Source organism: Cyprinus carpio, chromosome B16, assembly GCF_018340385.1.
Source record: "Cyprinus carpio isolate SPL01 chromosome B16, ASM1834038v1, whole genome shotgun sequence".
Lineage (NCBI taxonomy): Eukaryota > Metazoa > Chordata > Actinopteri > Cypriniformes > Cyprinidae > Cyprinus > Cyprinus carpio.
The window spans coordinates 28,420,963-28,441,468 of NC_056612.1; the positions used below are offsets into that span (position 1 = coordinate 28,420,963).

At 31.1% G+C, this 20,506-nt stretch overlaps 1 pseudogene; it reads left to right on the top strand.

Annotated features, from left to right (window-relative positions):
• Positions 1 to 20,233, top strand: part of LOC109110551 — a 40,654-nt pseudogene extending 20,421 nt beyond the window's left edge.
• Positions 20,234 to 20,506: the final 273 nt, after the last annotated feature.

Here is a 20,506-nt window from a genome sequence, read left to right on the forward strand (position 1 = left end):
TGTTTTGTATTGGTTGCATGGCCAATAAATAAAGGAATTAATAGAGATGGGCACAAAAATGACCAGATTTCCTCCTGTTTGTTGCGCCCCACACTTTGAGAAACGCTGCATTAGAGGAAAATGGGCATTTTTGTTTCAGAGGCAGTAAACTTGACCTTATACGGTTTGCAGATATACGTAGGAGTTTTTCAGGATGCATTCGACGGTTTCTCCAGCTCTTGTAGCGTAGCTCCTCTCCTGTATGTTGATAGGGGTCTGGCTGATCGTATCTGTATCACTGTATCAGCAGCACATCTGAACTCTTCACCCCGCTCTCATTCCTCAGCTTTACATGCTGGGGAGGTGCTCAGTTTTCCTGTTTCTCCTCAAACGTCACTTCACTTCACTGGAGCTCATTGTTTTGGTGCCAGCTCTACCCAGTGGTGTCTCATAATGTCTTCAGGTGAAGTGTGCAGTTGTGTAGTTTGCATATTTTGTATTTTATTTTCATCATATAAAAAAAAAATATATATATATATAAATCATTTGTCAAAATAAAAAAAAAAAGAAAGAAAGAAAAAAGTATAGATATAGAAATAATAATAATAATAATATATATTTTTAAATAATGTATAAGTAATACTAATAATATTATAACAAAATAATTTAATTTAATAAAATAATGTAATAATAATAATAATAATAAAAATATAATAATATATAGTATATATTATTCTAACATTATTTATATAATATAATATATCATTAATTAAATATAAAAATATACGTATGTACAGTATATATGTTAAAATAGTTATAAATGTGTATTTACACACACATATATATATATATAAAATGTATTTAATAACTTATATGTATTATTGACATAAATTTATAATGTAAATATATTGTGCTCAAATGTCAGAATCATATTTTATATTATTTTATTTTTGCAATTTTAATCTATGACAAATCCATTGGTGTGTATTATATATATAATATATATATATATATATATAATATATATATATATATATATATATAGTATATATAAAGATATTTAAAATAGTAATATTTACATTATAGCATTTATATAAATTTCTAATGTAAATTAATAAACGTGTGTGTGTACATTTACCAAGAATTTTTTTTTACAGAATTTTAATGATTATCTCATTTACCAAGAAATTTATTTTCCAGAATTTTAATGATGATCTCAGTCAAACAAATCATCCAAGTTGTAGAATGTACATATTATTTGTTTATTAATTTAAACGTAAATAAAAAAAAAAATAAAAACAAATAAACAAACACAATATAATATATTTTCAGTGCTTCAGTGCAATGTTACATTCTGTTGAAATTGTTGCTTGTTGAAATTGCTGCTTTTCTTCCACACCAAGCTGAGTTTGTACGCTTTTACTCAGACTTCCACACCAAATATAGCTGAAAATGCAAAGTTTGTTCTAGTTTAGTCACTCAATAATAACCTGCAATTTCTAGAATGGATGTGAAAACATTGTCCATGCATGTGCTGGAATTTCATCCATAATACCGCTGGGTTTAGAGTCTGCGAGTTGGGCAACAATAAATTTTTAATTTTTGTGTTGTTTTGTATTGTGTGTCCTGCGTTTGGATGTTGTCTGCGTGTGCTGCAGACCGCTGGGTTTAGTCTCGAGTTTGTCACGGTCTTGCGTTTTATAGTAAATATCTCTGGAAATGTGTTGTGGGTTACAGGTAAATATCTCTGGAAATGTGTTGTGGGTTACAGGGAAGCAGGAGACCTTTTACCTCAGACTCCACAGCTCTGCACACCACACACATGGCCTGACTGCCAATCCCACACTAAAGCAAATCATCAAAAAAATACCAGCACAAACGCTTTAGCTGTGCATGAGTCATTTAACCATTAAAATATCACATATTCTTTAGACATTTACCTGACAAATGTGTAAGATAAAACTTGTTTTTTTTAGGGAATATATCTGGATTTTATTTAATTTAATTTTATAATATTTTATAAGGTGCATTTATTATAATTTATGATAATATTTTATTTTATTCTTGTTTTGTTTTTATTTGTGTATTTCATTTTATGTATTATTTTATTTTATTGTGTTTATTATTTTATTTATTTAAATTTTATTGCATTGATATTTTTATTATATTTTACTTTATTTATTTTATTTATTTTTTACATTGTTTTTTAATGAATATTTTTGTGAATCTGTTTTTATGGATAGTTCATTTTAGTGGACTGGCTTAAAAAAGATTCAATGTTTAATTAGAATCTCTGCGAGGCATACAAATCTCTGCAATACATACATTTAAATAATTATTTAGTTAAATAGTTAAATTTAAATTTTGCACCACACCATTTATCATCATAAAAAAAATAATTATATAACAATAATTTACTACTTGAATGCAGCTTTGATTGCAAAAAGAAATGGCATTATTTGATGCTTATATATTTAACATTTTCTAGTTTATTATAGTGCACCGTAAACTGCAGTTTAACTTGTAGCTTGAGTCTCAGAGCAGCTTCCCACCACTGATGAGCCTTCACGTCAATGTTATTGCATTGATATTATATTTTTTTATTTATTTTATTTACATTTTTAGTGAATATCGGTTTTTTTATAGGATAGATCGGGTGGCTGTTCAAAAAGATTCAATGATGCTCCTGTGCGATAACATTTTCTGTCCTGCATTGTTTTAGCTTCAACCCTGTTTTAGCTTCAACAAAAATTCTACCTGCCTTTTGTTTTTTAAGTGAGCCTGGAGACCTTAATTAGTTGCTTCAGGTGTGTTTGATTAGGGTTGGAGCTGAACTTTGTAAGGACAGTCGATCGCCAGGAGCAGGGTTGGCCACCCCTGATATAGATTTTGAATCTCCACTAGGCAATGAACTGGCTTAAAGATTCACCGATTCATTTGAATCTCTGCGAGGCATACATTTTTTGCATTGAATTATTTTGTTAAATTTTAGTGTTCACCTTGTTTTAGACTCATATAAATGAAAATGCCATCACATGCATTTTGTGCCACTTAAATGCAGAAAAGAAATTCCATTATTTGATGGTTACCCTAGTAAAAAAGTAATATAATTAAAAATACATTTATTTCATACTAAGTATAGTTCAAATCTATTAACATATTTACTGACAGATAACTCAAGGCTTATTATAATTAATGTTTATTTGGCATACTACTTATGCACAATGCACATTTCTTAATAATAAATCTAAAATGTGTTTTAATGTCACCTTTGATGAGGATTGTATGATGTAGGATCGTAAGATCTTGAATTACTGAATAATATCGGCCTTTAAATCCAAAATATTTAAAGTGTACATTAAGTATACTGCAATAATCCCACTTAAGCACAATCAAATGTACTTCAGCATATCTTTAGTTGGACTTCAGCACTACTTCTACACAATTAAAGTGCATTAAATACAAAATTAGTTGTTCCAATTTAGCAGACTTTGAGTAAGTTTACCAGTTTAGTGTAGTAAAAGTACAATTGCAAGGCTTTTTATTAAGTACATAAATATGAAAATGTATTTGTAGTATACTTGTATATTTAAAATACACTTAAGTGTATTTATTTTTCACTAAGGTATATTATTTTTACAGCTAGAGATACACTGTAACTTCCCGCCACTGATCTGCATAAACAGGTGATGGACAAGATGAACTTCACCTTTATAATATCAGGAAGCCACGGCAACAATGAGGTGTATATACACATCCATACACAGTTCCTTCCTCGCGTCCGTGTTTATATCCCTGCGGCGTGTTTCATTGTGTTGATCCGTCCGTGTGCTGTTAACACCAGCACTCCGTTGGCTCTGCTCCATTCGATGTGTCCCGTCTCCAGACGCCTTCACTTCCTGCGGTTGAGCAGGGCTGTATATTTTTAGGAGCGGGGTCGCGGTTGACCTCCCGGTGACCCCTGGCTGATGTCACGGCCGTGAGGAACTTCACATGTTGGATGTGAGCCCGTTCCTGCGGTCTGCCAGTCCAGCCGGGAGAAGCGTGCGCAGTGTGTGCTGAAGAGATGAGCGGTCTGGAGAGATAACACTCGTGTGTGAGACGCTCTCCGGAGTGGACACGGGTCAAGCTCTTAAAGGGCTTTTAATCTGTGCTTAATGATTAAGGTGCCTAAACTTCAAACTCTCTCAGCACTCATTAGTACAGTAGTTGAATACCTTGTAGTTATTCCTTTCAACTTTTTATCTCATGTCTTTGGATTTCATAGTTATGACTTAGTATCTTAGTAATCTCAGCTTTTTGTCATAATTTTTACTTTTTACTTCATTATTATTTAGTTTGTCATAAATTTGTCTTTATATCTCATAGTTGTTAGTGTCTTGGTAAGTTCAGGTTTTATATCATGATGTTATCTCATAATCTCATAATTATCACTTAGTATCTCATAATTTTAACCTGTCATATTTATGACATTTTATGATTTTTTTCAACTTTTATCTTATAATTCTAACATAATTTTGAGTTGTATATCACAGATTTAGTATCTTATAATTTTCATATTATAGTTTCAACTTAACATAATTTTTTAATCTCATAATTATCAATTAGTATCATAATTTTGACCTGTCATATTATTGACTTTTCATATTATAGTTTAAACTTTCTATCTCATAATTATGACATAATTTTGAGCTTTTTATCTCATAATTATGATTTAGTATGTCATAAGTTTGACTTTGTATCTCATAGTTTTCAGTTAGTGCATTTTATGTCACAATTTCTACTTTTTTATCTCATAATTATCACTTACTATAATTTTGACCTGTCATATTATTGAATTTTCATATTATAGTTTAAACTTTCTATCTCATAATTATGACATAATTTTGACCTTTTTATCTCATAATTATGATTTAGTATGTCATAAGTTTGACTTTGTTTCTCATAGTTATCAGTTAGTGCATTTTGTCACAATTTCTACTTTTTTTATCTCATAATTATCACTTAGTATCATAATTTTGACCTGTCATATTATTGAATTTTCATATTATAGTTTAAACTTTCTATCTCATAATTATGACATAATTTTGAGCTTTTTATCTCATAATTATGATTTAGTATGTCATAAGTTTGACTTTGTATCTCATAGTTATCAGTTAAGTCTTAGTGCATTTTGTCATAAAATCTACACTTTATATCACATATATAACACATAATATAAAAAAATTAAAACCTCACATTTATGACTTTTTATATAACAACAAAAATTTAAAAAAATAAAATACAAAATAATTTTGACTTTTTTATCTCAATTAGTGTCTTAGTATGTTTGGCATTTTATATAATACTTTCTACATTTTATCTCATAATTATGACTTAGTATCTCATAATTTATGACTTTTAAAATCAATTCAACTTTTTTCTCATAATTTACATATTTTTGACTGTATCTCAGTTATCACTTAGTATCTTTGCAAAATAGAAAAAGTCATAAATATCTGAAGCCAAAATTAAGACCTACTAAGTCATAATTATAAGATAATAACTCTTATAATTTTATACTTTTGTCATAACTATGACTTAGTGTTTCATAATTTTGACTATCATGATTATGACTTAGGATTTAGTTTCTTCCACTTTTAATAACAGCTATGACTTTTCCCCCATTATTTTTACTTTTTTTTTTTTTTTTTTACTTTCAATTATGATTTGGTATGTCATAATTTTGGCTTCTCATATTTAGCACTTTTTATAAGTTATTTTTTTATTCCATAGGTATGACTTGGTATGTCATAATGTCGACTTTGTATGTCATATTTGTCTTTTTTATATGCTCTCATAATTATGACTAGTCATAGATGCATGTCATATATTATGACATAAAAAGTCATAATTATGGGATAAAAATTCATATAATCATAAGAGAAGTCAAAATTATGACATGCATATGAGATTATTATGACTTCTCTTATAATTTTGACTTTTTATGTCACAATTATGACTTATCTCATAATTTTGACTTTGTGTCATAACTGACTTACTTTTTTATCCCATAATTGACATTTTATGTCATTACCAAAGCATGACTCTTTTCTTATATGGCGAGAATTGGTTTCCATGCATAGAGAAGAAGCCATTGTGATTTTCAGTAATTACACCCAGTAATGTGTTTATTTTGGCCTTACATACATTATGTACTGTACAACTCTTCATGACTGCAAATATCCACCATCAGTGTTAGAAAAAAAAACCTCAGAATGACCAGATCAGTGTAGTTGTTTGACGTTCTAGAATAACTAAGCCAGATTTACTAAATTTGAACCACACCATCTCACTGAACTCTGTGTCTTGTGTTCATACTAACCTTTAAATATTATATACAAACCACACCGAAGCTCTGAGAAAGTGTTCTTGAGCTCCATTTAAGAGCGGCCCGTAAAAGCTGTTTGAGAGGTGCTGCTGAGGTTCAAGTGTGAGACACATTTGCGGTCTCAGGATGAGGAGGGGCTGCTCATAAAGACGCCCCAACATATGGTAGAGGTTTCAGAGAGGCCCTCAGGATGTTTCAGGATTCAGAGAGACGGCCTTGTAATGTAGATGGCTTTAAGTTGGTTAGTTGTTTAGTAGCTCAATAACAGCCAAATATATTTAGAAAAACATGTGAAAATTAAAATCAAGTGAACATAAACCACTCTGGATTCACTTGATTTTCTCTTCCATATAATTTCAAAGCACACTGAAATCTGGTCTTGTGTGACATTTTGACTGAAACAATTATGGCGTGCAAATCTGGATCAGCACAAAATGTACTTTTTGAATACATTTGTACCTTTGTCTCATTTTTACAATTCCTTTAGTAAACAGTCATAATTATGATTTAGTATGTCATAATGTTGGCTTTGTATCTCATAGTTATCACTTAGAGTCTTATTAAGTTTAAGTGTTTGTCATAATATTGATGTCATAATTATCTCATAATTATGTGGTAGTATTTTGTAGTTGTTACCTTTCAACTTTTTTATCTCATGTCTTTGGATTTCATAGTTATGAGTTAGTATCTTAGTAGTCTTAGCTTTTTATGTCATATTTTTTTCTTTTTACCTCAATATTATTTAGTTTTTCATAAATTGGTCTTTGTATCTCATAGTTGTTAGTGTTTTGGTAAGTTCAGGTTTTATATCATGATTTTATCTCATAATTATGACTTGATGATAATTTCGTAATTTCTATAATTTTCACTTCTTTTTATCCTATAATTCAAACATAATTTTGAGTTGTATATCACAGTTGCAACTTAATACCTTAATCTCAGCTTTTGGTCATAATTTAGATTTTTACCTCATAATTATGATTTAGTATCTCATAATTGTGTCCTTTCATATTATTGAATTTTCATATTATAGTTTAAATTTTCTGTCTCATAATTGTCATCTTTTTGATATTTTTATCTCATAATTATGATTTAGTACGCCATAAGTTTGACTTTGTATCTCATATTTATCAGTTAGTGTCTTAGTACATTTTATGTCATTATTTCTACTTTTTATCTCATAGTTATGACTTAGTATCTCATAATTTTGACTTTTTAGACCATCATTATTTTTTAAAATCTCATGTATGACAATTTTGATTTTTTTATCTCATAGTTATCAATTAGTGTCTTAGTATGTCTGGCATTTTATGTCATAATTCCTACCTTTTATCTCATAATTATGACTTAGTATGTCATAATTTATGACTTTTAAAATCTTTTCAACTTTTTCCTCATTGATGTATTTTTGACTGTATCTCAGTTATCACTTAGTATCATTGTACGTTCAGCTTTTGTATCTCATAGTTATCACTTAGTGTCTTAGTTCAGTTTATATCATAAAATCAACCTTTTAATTATGACATCATTTTGGCTTAGTATTTTAATAATCTCAGCTTTTTGTCATAATTGTAAGTTTTTATCTCATAACTGACGACAAGTAATTCTCATTGAATTCCTCATGAATCTGAAAACCAGAAGCTTTTGGCCTGTAGTTCGTTCTGCAGTGGGTTTGAGAGAATGAGCCTAATTCTCTCCATCAGATAAACATCAGCATGTTACACTTCCAGAGGAAGCAGATAAGAGCGGTAATGAACGAGCTGAAATAGTCGATCGGATCGTCGGTATTCCAGCGGGCCGTGGCTGAGATCAGCGGAAGGGAGCTTTGGACGAGTCCAGGAGATGTTCTGTGATTTACAGGCCTGGGGAACTTCAAACGTCTGGCCGGGCCTCTGACGCAGATGAGCGAACAGACTCGCTTCACAGCTGTTGTTTCTGAGGCCTCTGGAGCGCTTCATGTCCTGCCAAGAAATCACTGTGCCTCACATCTGACCTCAGGGTGAAAAGTCTCCCTGCGCTGGACTGTAAAAGCCCTTCGGCCATCTGTGGCACACTGGTACCGTGTTGTTGATCAGCACACGTGCTGAAACAATCAAATGGCACAAAGAGACGCATTCACAACTTATTTTTAATATAGTCTTTGATTGCTTAACTTGTCCTTTCTACAATTTTGTATGCATGCTCGAATGCTACAAATGAGCAATTTTGCAATAGTTTTCTTCTCGTTTTTTATCGTTGTTGAATGGTTTCTATCGTATTGCAGCATAAATGGTTACAGCATGCTGTTATACACATTTACACCAGTTTTCTTTCCAGTGTGTTCAATGAACACTGGATCTGACCGATTCTTGGAAGTGAGAGTCTCCTGTGTATTTTTTGTAAGCTAGAAGCCAAGACCAAAGCAGAGATTACAACATTAGTGAGATGCTGTGGATGCTTTGGCGCAGAGCTGACCGCTGGATCTGAGTCCGGTCTGGACAGAGACCAGCTTCAGGGACGTTACTGCCCGACTCTCGCTACACAGCCAGATGAACGTCAGCTACTGTCTGTCGTACACCGGCAACACATGCATACACTACTGCTCAAAAGATTGGAGTCATGGAGATTTTTTATGTTTTTGAAAGAAGTCTCTTCTGCTCACCAAGGCTGCATTTATTTAATCAAAAATTGTGAAATATTATTACAATGTAAAATACCTGTTTCTGTGTGAATATCTGTTAAACTGTAATTTATTTCTGTGATCAAATTAGATTTTTCAGCATCATTACGCCAGTGTCACATGATCTTCAGAAATCATTCTAATATGCTGATATTGAAAAGTTACAAAAGTTTAAAAAATAAATATTTTGTAACATTATAGACTATTGGTCAAACGTTTGGGATCAGTACAGTCTTTCTATTTTTGAAAGAAATTAACACTTTTATTCAGTAAAGATGTGATGAATTGATAAAAAGTGACAGTAAAGACTTGAATTGTTAGAAAATCATTTTTGAATAAATGCTGTTGTTTTTTTAACTTTTATTAATTAAAGAATCCTAAAAATTGTATCACAGGCTCCAATAAAAATATGAAGCAGCAAAAACTGTTTTCGACTGATAATAATTCAGCATGTTAGGATGATTTCTGAAGACTCATGTGACAGTAAAGACTGGAGTAATGGCTGTTGTAAATTCAGCACTGCATCACAGAAATAAATTATATTTTAAAGTGTATTAAAATAGGAAACCACTATTAGAAATTGCAATAATATTTCACAATATTACTGTTATTTTTACTGCATTCTTGATCAAATAAATACAGCCTTGATGAGCATAAGAGACTCCATTTATCAACATTTTACTGATCCCAAACTTTGAACGGCAGTGTATACACACACACACACACACACACACACACACACACACACACACACACATAAAGAAACTAGGGCCTGTTTTTTCTTCAGCTGTGGATTGGAACCAGCTCTGTCTTAATGAAGCATATGGCCCACACATTGCTGCTTAAAAAGGGCCTCAGTGGGTGATGGCATTATGGGTAAAATACCATGTGTTAGTCTTTAAAATGCAGAGGGCGTTCAGATCTGCGGTGCATCTGTTGCACTGGGTGGTAATGAGTTCACAGACAAGTGACTTTAAAGAAAACATGGCCGTCCTGCTGCTGGAAATCATCGCAGTGTTGCATTCTGGGAGGCGGATCCGTCTGAAATCAATACAGCTAATTGGATTGAAGAAAACACGTCTGGACCCGCCTCTCGGAGCTTCTCATTGGTCGATTACTTGACTGACAGAGTGTGTTGCAGCATGTTAAAATTGTGGAATAAAAATCACATGAAACGTTCAAATCATTGTTATGTACACATTTTGATTTTGTGATATCCATTCTTGCTTAATTTTATGTCAACAAATTATTTAAAAAAAATACTTAAACAAATAGTTTAAAAAAAATACTTATGTGTGTAAATTTATAAAAAACAATTTTAAAAAAAAAAAATATTAAAAGTTAAAAAAAAATAAAAATGAAAAATCCAAATAAAACAAACAAAAAAAAACAAAATATTAAAAATTAAAAAATGTAAAAAAAAAATTTATGTTTATAAATTACAAATTAAAAAATTTAAAAATGTATACACTAATGTCAATTTGGGGGTTAATAAGAAATTAATACTTTTATTATCAAGGATGCATTAAATTGATCAAAAGTGAGGGTAAAGACATTTCTAATGTTACAAAAGATTTCTATTTCAAATAAATGCTGCTCTTTTGACCTTTCTATAATCAGAAATGTTTCTCAGTATATTATTATGATTTCTGAAGATCATGTGACACTGAAGACTGGAGTAATGATGCTGAAAATACAGCTGCACATCACAGAAATAAATTACACTTTAACAGATAATCACATAGAAAACAGTTTTTTAAATTGTAATAATGTTTCACAATTTATTTATGTTTTTGCATCATTTTTTAACCAAATAAATGCATCCTTGGTGAGCAGAAGAGACTTAATATCTGCTACATTGAGAATATTGACTATTTCTAATCTGCAGTGGCTTGGGGTTGGTTTTTTGGTCTCCACAGAAAAACACACTTTATATTAAAATTTTCACAGTATATCAAAACTGCTTTTTTTTGAGGTAGTTGTCGACTGTGAGCAGGCTGGGATCTGTACAGCGATGTGCCGTCAGATCTCGTCTCCTCAAGAAAATATCTCGTTTCTGTGTTATTTTGGGTTGAAGTTGGAAGGTTTTTTTCGCTAGATTTAATCGTATGTGACTCCGTCATCGTTCCAGCGTCCCTGAGGAGAAAATGCTTCAGATGGAGGTGTTTGCTTTTCCTGTGGTTTCTGGGCTATATATTGAACTAACACCTCCTCTCTTCATCTCCTCTTGTGTTTTTTTCCATGTTTTTCCTCCAGGAGCTGAAGGATGGGCACCGCTGCCCTCTAGAGGGTGAGTACAGACACTGCTGGATTTGTGCCTCGTTTTTCACAAATATCTAAACATTCTTATAATCCAGATGCATTGATTTTAAGATGCAAAGAATGATGGTTAAGAATAATAATTCTTTTCTTAGAAAATAAACTAAAATAAAAAAAACAAAATAAACGGAAATATAAGAAAACAAAACAAAAAATAAAAAAAAAACAAAAAAATTCAAAAAAAATTAAAATAAAAACTGGAAATCTAAAATAAAACATAATTCAGGATATTAAAACTTATAAAAATATGTTATTTTTAGATATAAAAATATATACAATTATATACTAAAAACTGAAAATATAAAAATTAAAGCTAATTCAAAATATTAATAAATACTACAGTAGTATATAAATACTAAACTAACATTGAAATGGAATTAAATTGCTTTATTTGATGATATTATATTATATTATATTATATTATATTATATTATATTATATTATATTATTTGCTGAAAACAGAAACTTATATTATATTATATATATTATATTATATTATATTATTTGCTGAAAACAGAACATATAAAAATAGCTATATTAGTTTTATATGTAAATATATAAAATATATTATATTTAATTAAATACTGAAAACCAAAAATAAAAACTAATTCAGAATATTCACAAATACGATAGTAGTATATAAAATATACTAAATAACACTGAAATGGAATTAAATTCCTTTATTTGATGATATTATATGATATTATTTACTGAAAACTGAACATTATAAAAAATAAATATATTAGTTTTATATGTAAATATATTAAAAAATATATATTTAATTAAATATTAAAAACCGAAAAATATATAATTCAAAATATTAATAAATACTACAGTAGTATATAAATACTAAACTAACATTGAAATGGAATTAAATTGCTTTATTTGATGATATTATATTATATTATATTATATTATATTATATTACTGAAAATGAACATATAAAAATAAATATATTAGTTTTATATGTGAATATATTAAAAAATATATATTTAATTCAAATATTAAAAAACCGAAATAAATAAAAAATTAAAGCTAATTCAAAACATTAATAAGTACTACAATATTATATAAATGATACTAAAAATATTATGCTTAAGACAAGAACAGATATCTGCCAATAGAATCAGAAAAGTCCATTTGTTTCACATTTGGTTTTATCAGATGTTTTCTGACTCCATTGCAGATACTTGTTTTATATCATAAACTCACTGATTAAGTTTCAGAAAAACAACACTTACTATCCTCATCATTTGCTTCTTGAGTAAATGTATCTTGATTAAAGAATGTTTAGACATAATACCATTAAACAAGACAGTGTGTGTGTGTTTTTGGACTCGACTGCACTCAGTGTAGTGTACTTACAGTACTCTGTGTGTGTGTGTGTGTGTGTGTGTGTGTGTGTGTGTGTGTGTGTGTGTGTGTGTGTGTGTGTGTGTTTAGTGGCTTTGCCTCCAGAAAAGGCAGAAGGACGTGAGAGTTTTCTGCCGTCTGAAGATGGAGAGAGAGAAGCGCTGAAGGAAACCAGCAAAGGGAAGAAACGCATCAGTCTGGATGTAAGTTCTCAACAAACAGTGACTAAATACAGTATTTATTTATTTATTAATAAATCATTTATGGGGGCAACTTTTAATGATTTTTTTTTATTTTAATTAAAATTACATTTTTCACATTATTTATAAATAAATAACAAAATTGTAGCAATTACACAAACTTTTAAGTTCATAACAAACAGCAGCTAAATACAATTTCTACACACATTTATCTAATTAATTAATAATATATCATATAACGTAAATACACAAAATTGTAGTAATTACACTAATAAATTATATTTCATATAACGTAAATACACAAAATTGTAGTAATTACACTAATAAACTTTTAAGTTTACAACAAACAGCAGCTAAATACAATTTCTACAATTTAAATGTATTTATTAATAAGCTATTTATGGGGGGCACCTTTTAAGAATGTTTATTAGTCATTTTAAAGTTTTAATTTATTTCACGTTTTATTACATTTTATGTATTATATAACATGAACACACAGATTTGTACTAAATACATTAATAAACTTAATTTAAACAAAATTATTCATCATTTATTGATTTTCCCTAATTCTTTTTCATCTTTTAAATTCTCCTATTAAACAAAATATTGCATTTTTTAGTAAATGTTTTATTTTATTCAATTAAAATTTATTTTCATTTTACGTATTTGTGATTTAATTAATTATTAGCTTTTCATTAAACTCACAAACCCCCTGCAGTTCCTCCACGAACCCGAGTTTCGGAAATCGTAATTCTTAATTCACGTTGTTTTTAATAACAACGAATGGAATATAAACAGTAGTTTCTTTGTATTTTAATATGAATATGGTGATAACGAATGAGACATCCGAACACATCGCCAGAGGCCTGAAATCACATTCGCAGCATCTCCAGACAGTTATCATCCTCATCACCAGACACCCGTCAACTGCGTCTCCTGACAAAAAGCTGAAACTGAGAATTGTGGTTAAAAATCATTTTCCTGGAATAATCCCACGCAAAACTCCCCCATACATCCTCTCCAGTGAACTCTATACCTGTACAGATTCAATCTTTCCTTTATTAAAAGAATCATTTGACCATAAATAAACATTTACTCACCCTCATGCTTTTCCAGACCTGTCTGACTTTATTCTGTGCAAAAACAAATCATCGAGCTTCTGCTTTACATGCAGTGAAGGGGGATGCTGCTTCTGTTTCTGTTTCACAAAAAATACAAATAAATAAATGAATAAATATAATGGTTTGGAATAATATAGTTTTAGTTTAAGTTTTATTTATTTATTTAAGAGTGTATGTGAATGTGTTTTAATTTTTAGGTTTGTTGCAGTATTGTTTTAGTATTATTTACATACTATCATAGTTTTTATTAAAAAAAAATAAATATATAAATATAAATAAATAAATAAAATGGTTTTGAAATAATATATATTTTAGTTTTAAGTTTTATTTATCATTTATTTAAGAGTGTATTGTGAATGTGTTTTAATTTTTAGGTTTGTTGCAGTATTGTTTTAGTATTATTTACATACTATCATAGTTTTTATTAAATATATATATATATAATAAAATGGTTTTGAAATAATATATATTTTAGTTTAAGTTTATTTATTTATTTAAGAGTGTATGTGAATGTGTTTTAATTTTTGGGTTGTTTGTTGCAGTATTGTTTTAGTATTATTTACATACTATCATAGAATGGTTTTGAAATAATATATATTTTAGTATATTAATATATATATCTATATATATAAAATGGTTTTGAAATAATATATATTTTAGTTTAAGTTTTTTTATTAATTTAAGAGTGTATGTGAATGTGTTTTAATTTTTTAGGTTGTTTGTTGCAGTATTGTTTTAGTATTATTTACATACTATCATAGTTTTTATTAAAAAAATAAATAACAAATAAATTTATAAATGAAAATAAATAAATAAATATAATGGTTTGGAAAAATATATTTTTAGTTTAAGTTTTATTTATTTGTTTAAGAATGTATTAATGTGTTTTAATTTTTAGATTGTTTGTTGCAGTATTGTTTTAGTATTATTTATATACTATTATAGTTTTTATTAATACTTTCAAAACTTAGCTTTTCTTTTTTTCTTTTAGTTTTCATTTTCATTTAGTTTAATTTTTTAGTAATCTTGTTTTTGGGATTTTTTCATTTTTATTCCCTTTTTTATTTTTATTTTTTATTACAATTTAGGTTTAATTTGAAAGAAAATAATATGGTTTGGAATTATGTGTTTTTTTATTTGTATTTTTGTTTTTAAAATAGCCTTGCTGTATTTTAAATTTTAGATTGTTTGTGGGTTGCAGTGTTATTTTACAATTATTTTATACTATTATAATTTTTATTAATATTTTGAATTAGCTTTTTAAGTTTTCAGATTAATTTGTTTAATTTTATGTAATTTTATTGTGTGCTTTTGTAACTTTTATTCACCTTTTAAATATAACAATTTAAGTTTAATTTTAAATTTTGTCATTTTTGAAATAATACATTATTTTTATTTGTTTATTTTGTAAAAAATTGTATTACTGTATTTTACTGTGGGTTGCATTGCTATTTGTATATTATTTACAGTATACTATTATCAATATTTTGAATTATCTTTTATTTTTTGCTTTTGTCATTCTTTTTTTAAATATTACTATTACATTTGTCTTTACTTCAGTTTTAGTTTGAATTCAGTTTTAATGTTTTTTTTTTTTCCAGTTGATACTAATTTTAGAAATAAAATTAAACATTAATTTAGTTGGCAAGGCAACATTTCTCATTTTCATTAATTTAATGTTCATATTTTATTTTATTTCAGCTTTATTTAAATTAACAAAAATGTTTTTAATAGTTTTAGTTTTAACCATAATAACCCTAGTTGGCAAAGAAAAAAAGAAATAAATACAGAAAGGACATGAGGAAATGATGACAGTTGATTTTTGAGGAAATGATTTGTTTGGCATTATCAGTCATTGAGGTCCTGCTGCTGGTCAGGTGTGTAACTGCGTGTGTGTGTGTGTGTGTGTGTGTTTTAGGACATGTCCAGTCTGATGGTGTGTGTGTGTGTGTTTGATCTGTCAGGATCTGGAGTGTAACGTGTCTCTGGTCGATGAAAACAGGCAGGAGTGTTCCACACTCTACAACACCTACAACAGCGGAAGAGTCACTAAGGAGGTAAATACTGACATTTATACAGGCTTCATTCAGAGACAGACACCTGACGTACATTCCCTTCAGTGAAACGCATGAGAATGTGTTCATGTTGTGTGTGTGTGTGTGTGTGTGTGTGTGTGTGTGTGTGTGTGTGTGTGTGTTTTAGGACATGTCCAGTTTGATGCACACTATCTATGACGTGGTGGACACCTCTGTCAATCACTCGTGTAACAGAAAACCCAGAAACACCCTAACATTGAACCCGAAAGACACACCTCAACACACACCGGGAACGGTGACCCTCTCTCTCTCTCTCTCACACACACGCACGTGTGAGAGCGCGCACACACACACACACACACATACATACAAGCACACATGCACACACACTAACCACCCCCCACACGCAACACCCACACACACGCACGACACGCACGCACCACACCACACACACACACAACACAGACACCACTCACACACACCCCATACCACACCACAAACACACACACACACAACACATACACACACTACACACAACACACACCATCCACACACTCACACACATGCACACAAACACACACACACACTCACACACACACACACACACATAACACAGACACACTCACACACACCACCCCCACAACACCACACAACAACAACACACAAAACACACATTACACACTACCACTACACCCCCCCCCACACACACACACAACAGACCCACACACGTACACACAAACAAGCAAACACACACACACTCACACAAACACGCACCCCCCCCACACACACACACACTCACACACCATCCCCCCCACGCACACATACAAACACGCACCCCCCCCACACACACACACTAACACACACACACACACATGCATCTAACAAACCATACATCAATGGAATGCTTATTTATTTATTCAGTTTTCAGATGATGTATAAATCTTAATTTAGAAAACTGACACTTACTGTAAGACTGGTTTTGTGCTCCAACTGATCGAATAAGACACTGTTGTAAAAGCAGCCTTAAAAAACTGAACTCTGCCTAATTTCTGAACTTTATTTGCTCCTGCTTCAGACAGTCGCTTGAGTCGCATCGAGTCAGTTCACGCCGAGGACACACACATCAGGTGAGCCGCTGGCACGCGTGTGTCGGATGAAACAGCGTTTGTGTGCCGTATGTCCACATGTGACATGATGTGTGTTTTCACAGAGGTCAGAATCACTACTGTGTGGACGAGAACACAGAGAGACGAAACCATTATCTGAAACCATTCACATAAATAGAGAACTACAGCTCCAGATTTGACAGTAAGACTCTGCTGAACGTGTGTGTAATATCACAGAAACACAGCCCTTAACAACGACCTTTCCAGTCATTATAGCAAACCATTCACATAGAAACCTGTGCTGTCTGAATGATTAGAAATTAAAGGGAGAATCTCAGAATCTCCAAAACCCCTCAAAAACCCATCAAGAAATGTCACATTTCATCACCACACAACATGAAAATCAGAACTATTTTATATGGGACCCTTAAGGCATTAATATATATATATTTTTTTGACATTTTCATTCATTAAGCTCACCCCCTACAATTTCTCAGAAAAAATGTCATGATTTAAACAATTTTAATTGTAAATTTTTTACTCATCGTGCTAGTATTTTTTGTGCTGCTTTTAATGCGTTTATTAATTTTCCTGAAAACAGGGTTTTCTTTATCAAAAAGCATTATTTATTTTCTTTTATAAAATATAATTGCTTGGTTTTTGTTCATTTTTCTGATGTTTTCTACAATGTTTATTTTTGTTCATTGTGCCGACCCTTTATAACATATCATTACTTAATATTGTTGATCATTGTTTAGACCATTTATAAAATATAAATTTATAATTTTACGTTGGTTTACTTTTCCAACCAATTATAATTTACATAAACAACCCTTAAATAATATAAATTCCTTAAAACGTTTTATAAATATATTCTAACCCAATTACAAATAACATTTTCCATAACTTCTAACCCTTTCCATTGTTCTGACCCTTTGTAGTATATAATTCCTTAATTTCTGGTCATTTTTCCAACCTTTCATAAAATATAATTCCTTAATTTTTGTTAATGTTGCAAACCTTTTATAAAATATATTTTCCTTGATTTTGATTACTGTGCTGACTGTTTATAATATAGAACTCCTTATTTTTATTATTATTATTTTTTTGCCAGCCTATATTTTAAAAATATATTTCCTTTCATTTTAATAATTGTGTTGATTATTTATCAAATATTTTTTCCATAATTATGATAATTATTCTAACAACTTATAAAATACAAATCCTTAATTTTTGTTCATGTTGTTGACATTTTATAAAATATATTTTCCTTAATTTTGATTACTGTGCTGACTGTTTATAATATAGAACTCCTTTTTTTTCATTTTGCCAGCCTTTTTTAAAAATATATATATATTTCCTTTAATTTTAATAATTGTTCTGATGCTTTATAAAATATATTTTGGCTTATCATTTTGTAAATTATTCCATCATTTTGTTAAAAACGTTTCCTTGATTTATGTAACCTTTTATAAAATATATATTATATTCTCTTTAATTTCCTCCTCCGTCGGTTCCTCTCCTCCCGGGGCCCAGCAAGAGCAGCCGTCACGCTCTTCACACGATCAAAGCCGTTCTCGTTCCCACGAGCCCGAGACACACGGCCATCAGCGGCGGTCTCAGGTCCTCTCTGACCCCTGCGCGGCCCCGGATCCCCGCGTGCGCGGCGGGCCCCAGTCCTTCAGATCCCCCAAGGGCACCTCCAGAGGCGGCCAGTCTGCGGCCAAAACCAGCAAGAGCCACGGCTTCTATCCGGCAGATGTGTACCATCTCTCCCAGCAGAGCCAGCCTCAGCCCTCGACGGGTCTCCAGCACAGCCACAGCAAGAGATCGAGAGCCAGAGCCAGAGAACAGGCGCTGTCGCCCTCCAAACACACCCAACCACAGCAGCCCTCGCCCGAACACAGCGCCGGGTTTGTGCTGCCTCTGGTCCAGCGACACGAACACCATCATCATCACGAACACCATCATCATCACCACTACCACCACTACCATCAGACGTGATGCTACAGACAAACTCATAGAGCTGTGGATGTGAGACTAAGCCCGTCAGGCAGAGCTGCACGATTAATAGGGGTGTGACGATAAATCAATTGATGGGTCGATTTTGAGATTTTCCGAATGCATCGCAACTCTCTCTGGAAACGATTCTGAGCTCAGTTTTTAACAGCAGATGGCGCTCTATTCTAGTTTTTAACCACACACTCAGATGCTCACGAAGAAGAGCACTGGTGCGTTCGGTGGGGCTGCGATGATAAATTAATGCAGAATCGACTGTGGATCAATTCTGAGATTTTCTGAATGCATCGCGATCCTCTCTGGAATCGATTCTGAGGTTCAACAGCAGATGGCGCTCTACTCTATTTGTTATCCGCACACTCAAATGCTAACGAAGAAGTATATGGTCTATAATTTCACCTCGGCTCAGAATGCTTTTATGACATTAATGTAAACACAGTCCTCTGTGAACACCCTTGTAATTCGCTTCAACCTTTTCGAATTTTATGAATGATTATTTCTAGAATTATCTGTTTCTAAAGCATGCAGCGCCATCTGCTGTTCAAAACTAAACTCAGAATCGATTCAAGAGAGAATCGCGATGCATTTGGAAAATCGATGCACGGATCGATTTATCGTCACATCCCTAATGATTAACCGTTAAAAGATCGCGATCTCGATTCAAACTCTCACACAACGATAAATCTTTGAAAATGTCATACTGGAACATTCAAATCTGCATTCGTGCTGCCGCTGACACAGAGAGTATGCATATCTAGGTAAGAAACAGCTTCACGAACAGTCTTTTTACCCTCAAAGTATTATTTCTGTCTTAAAGTCATGCATATTATCACAGAAATACTGGGATGAAAGTTTATAGCTTGGATAAAAACATTGATGTCTATGGATGCGATTAAAATAGAGCAAATCACCTTTAAATAACATTTTTGTCGATTACAGTGTTTCTCCACTAGGTGGCGACAAGTGACTGTTAAAAATGGATCTGTCATTGAATCATTCATTCAAGAGATTCATTCTAAAACACTGATTCATCCAGTAATGAAACAAGTGAAGTATTTATGAGTGAGTCACTGAATCATTCATTCAAACCAAAATAACAAAAATTTAACAATAAAAATCAAACAAAAAAAATAAAATTAATTAAACACTTTTAAATAGACTGCAGCAATTAATATTTTGTCCCAGACTCTAGTAAATTACACATTATTTTAAGTTCAGAATCGTTGGAGAATCGTATATTCATGTCAGTGCAACAGAAAAAAAAAAAAAAAAAAAAATCATGATTCTCAATTTATCCAGAATGGATTCGTGCAGCTCTACCGTCGGGTTTGTAATAATCATTCC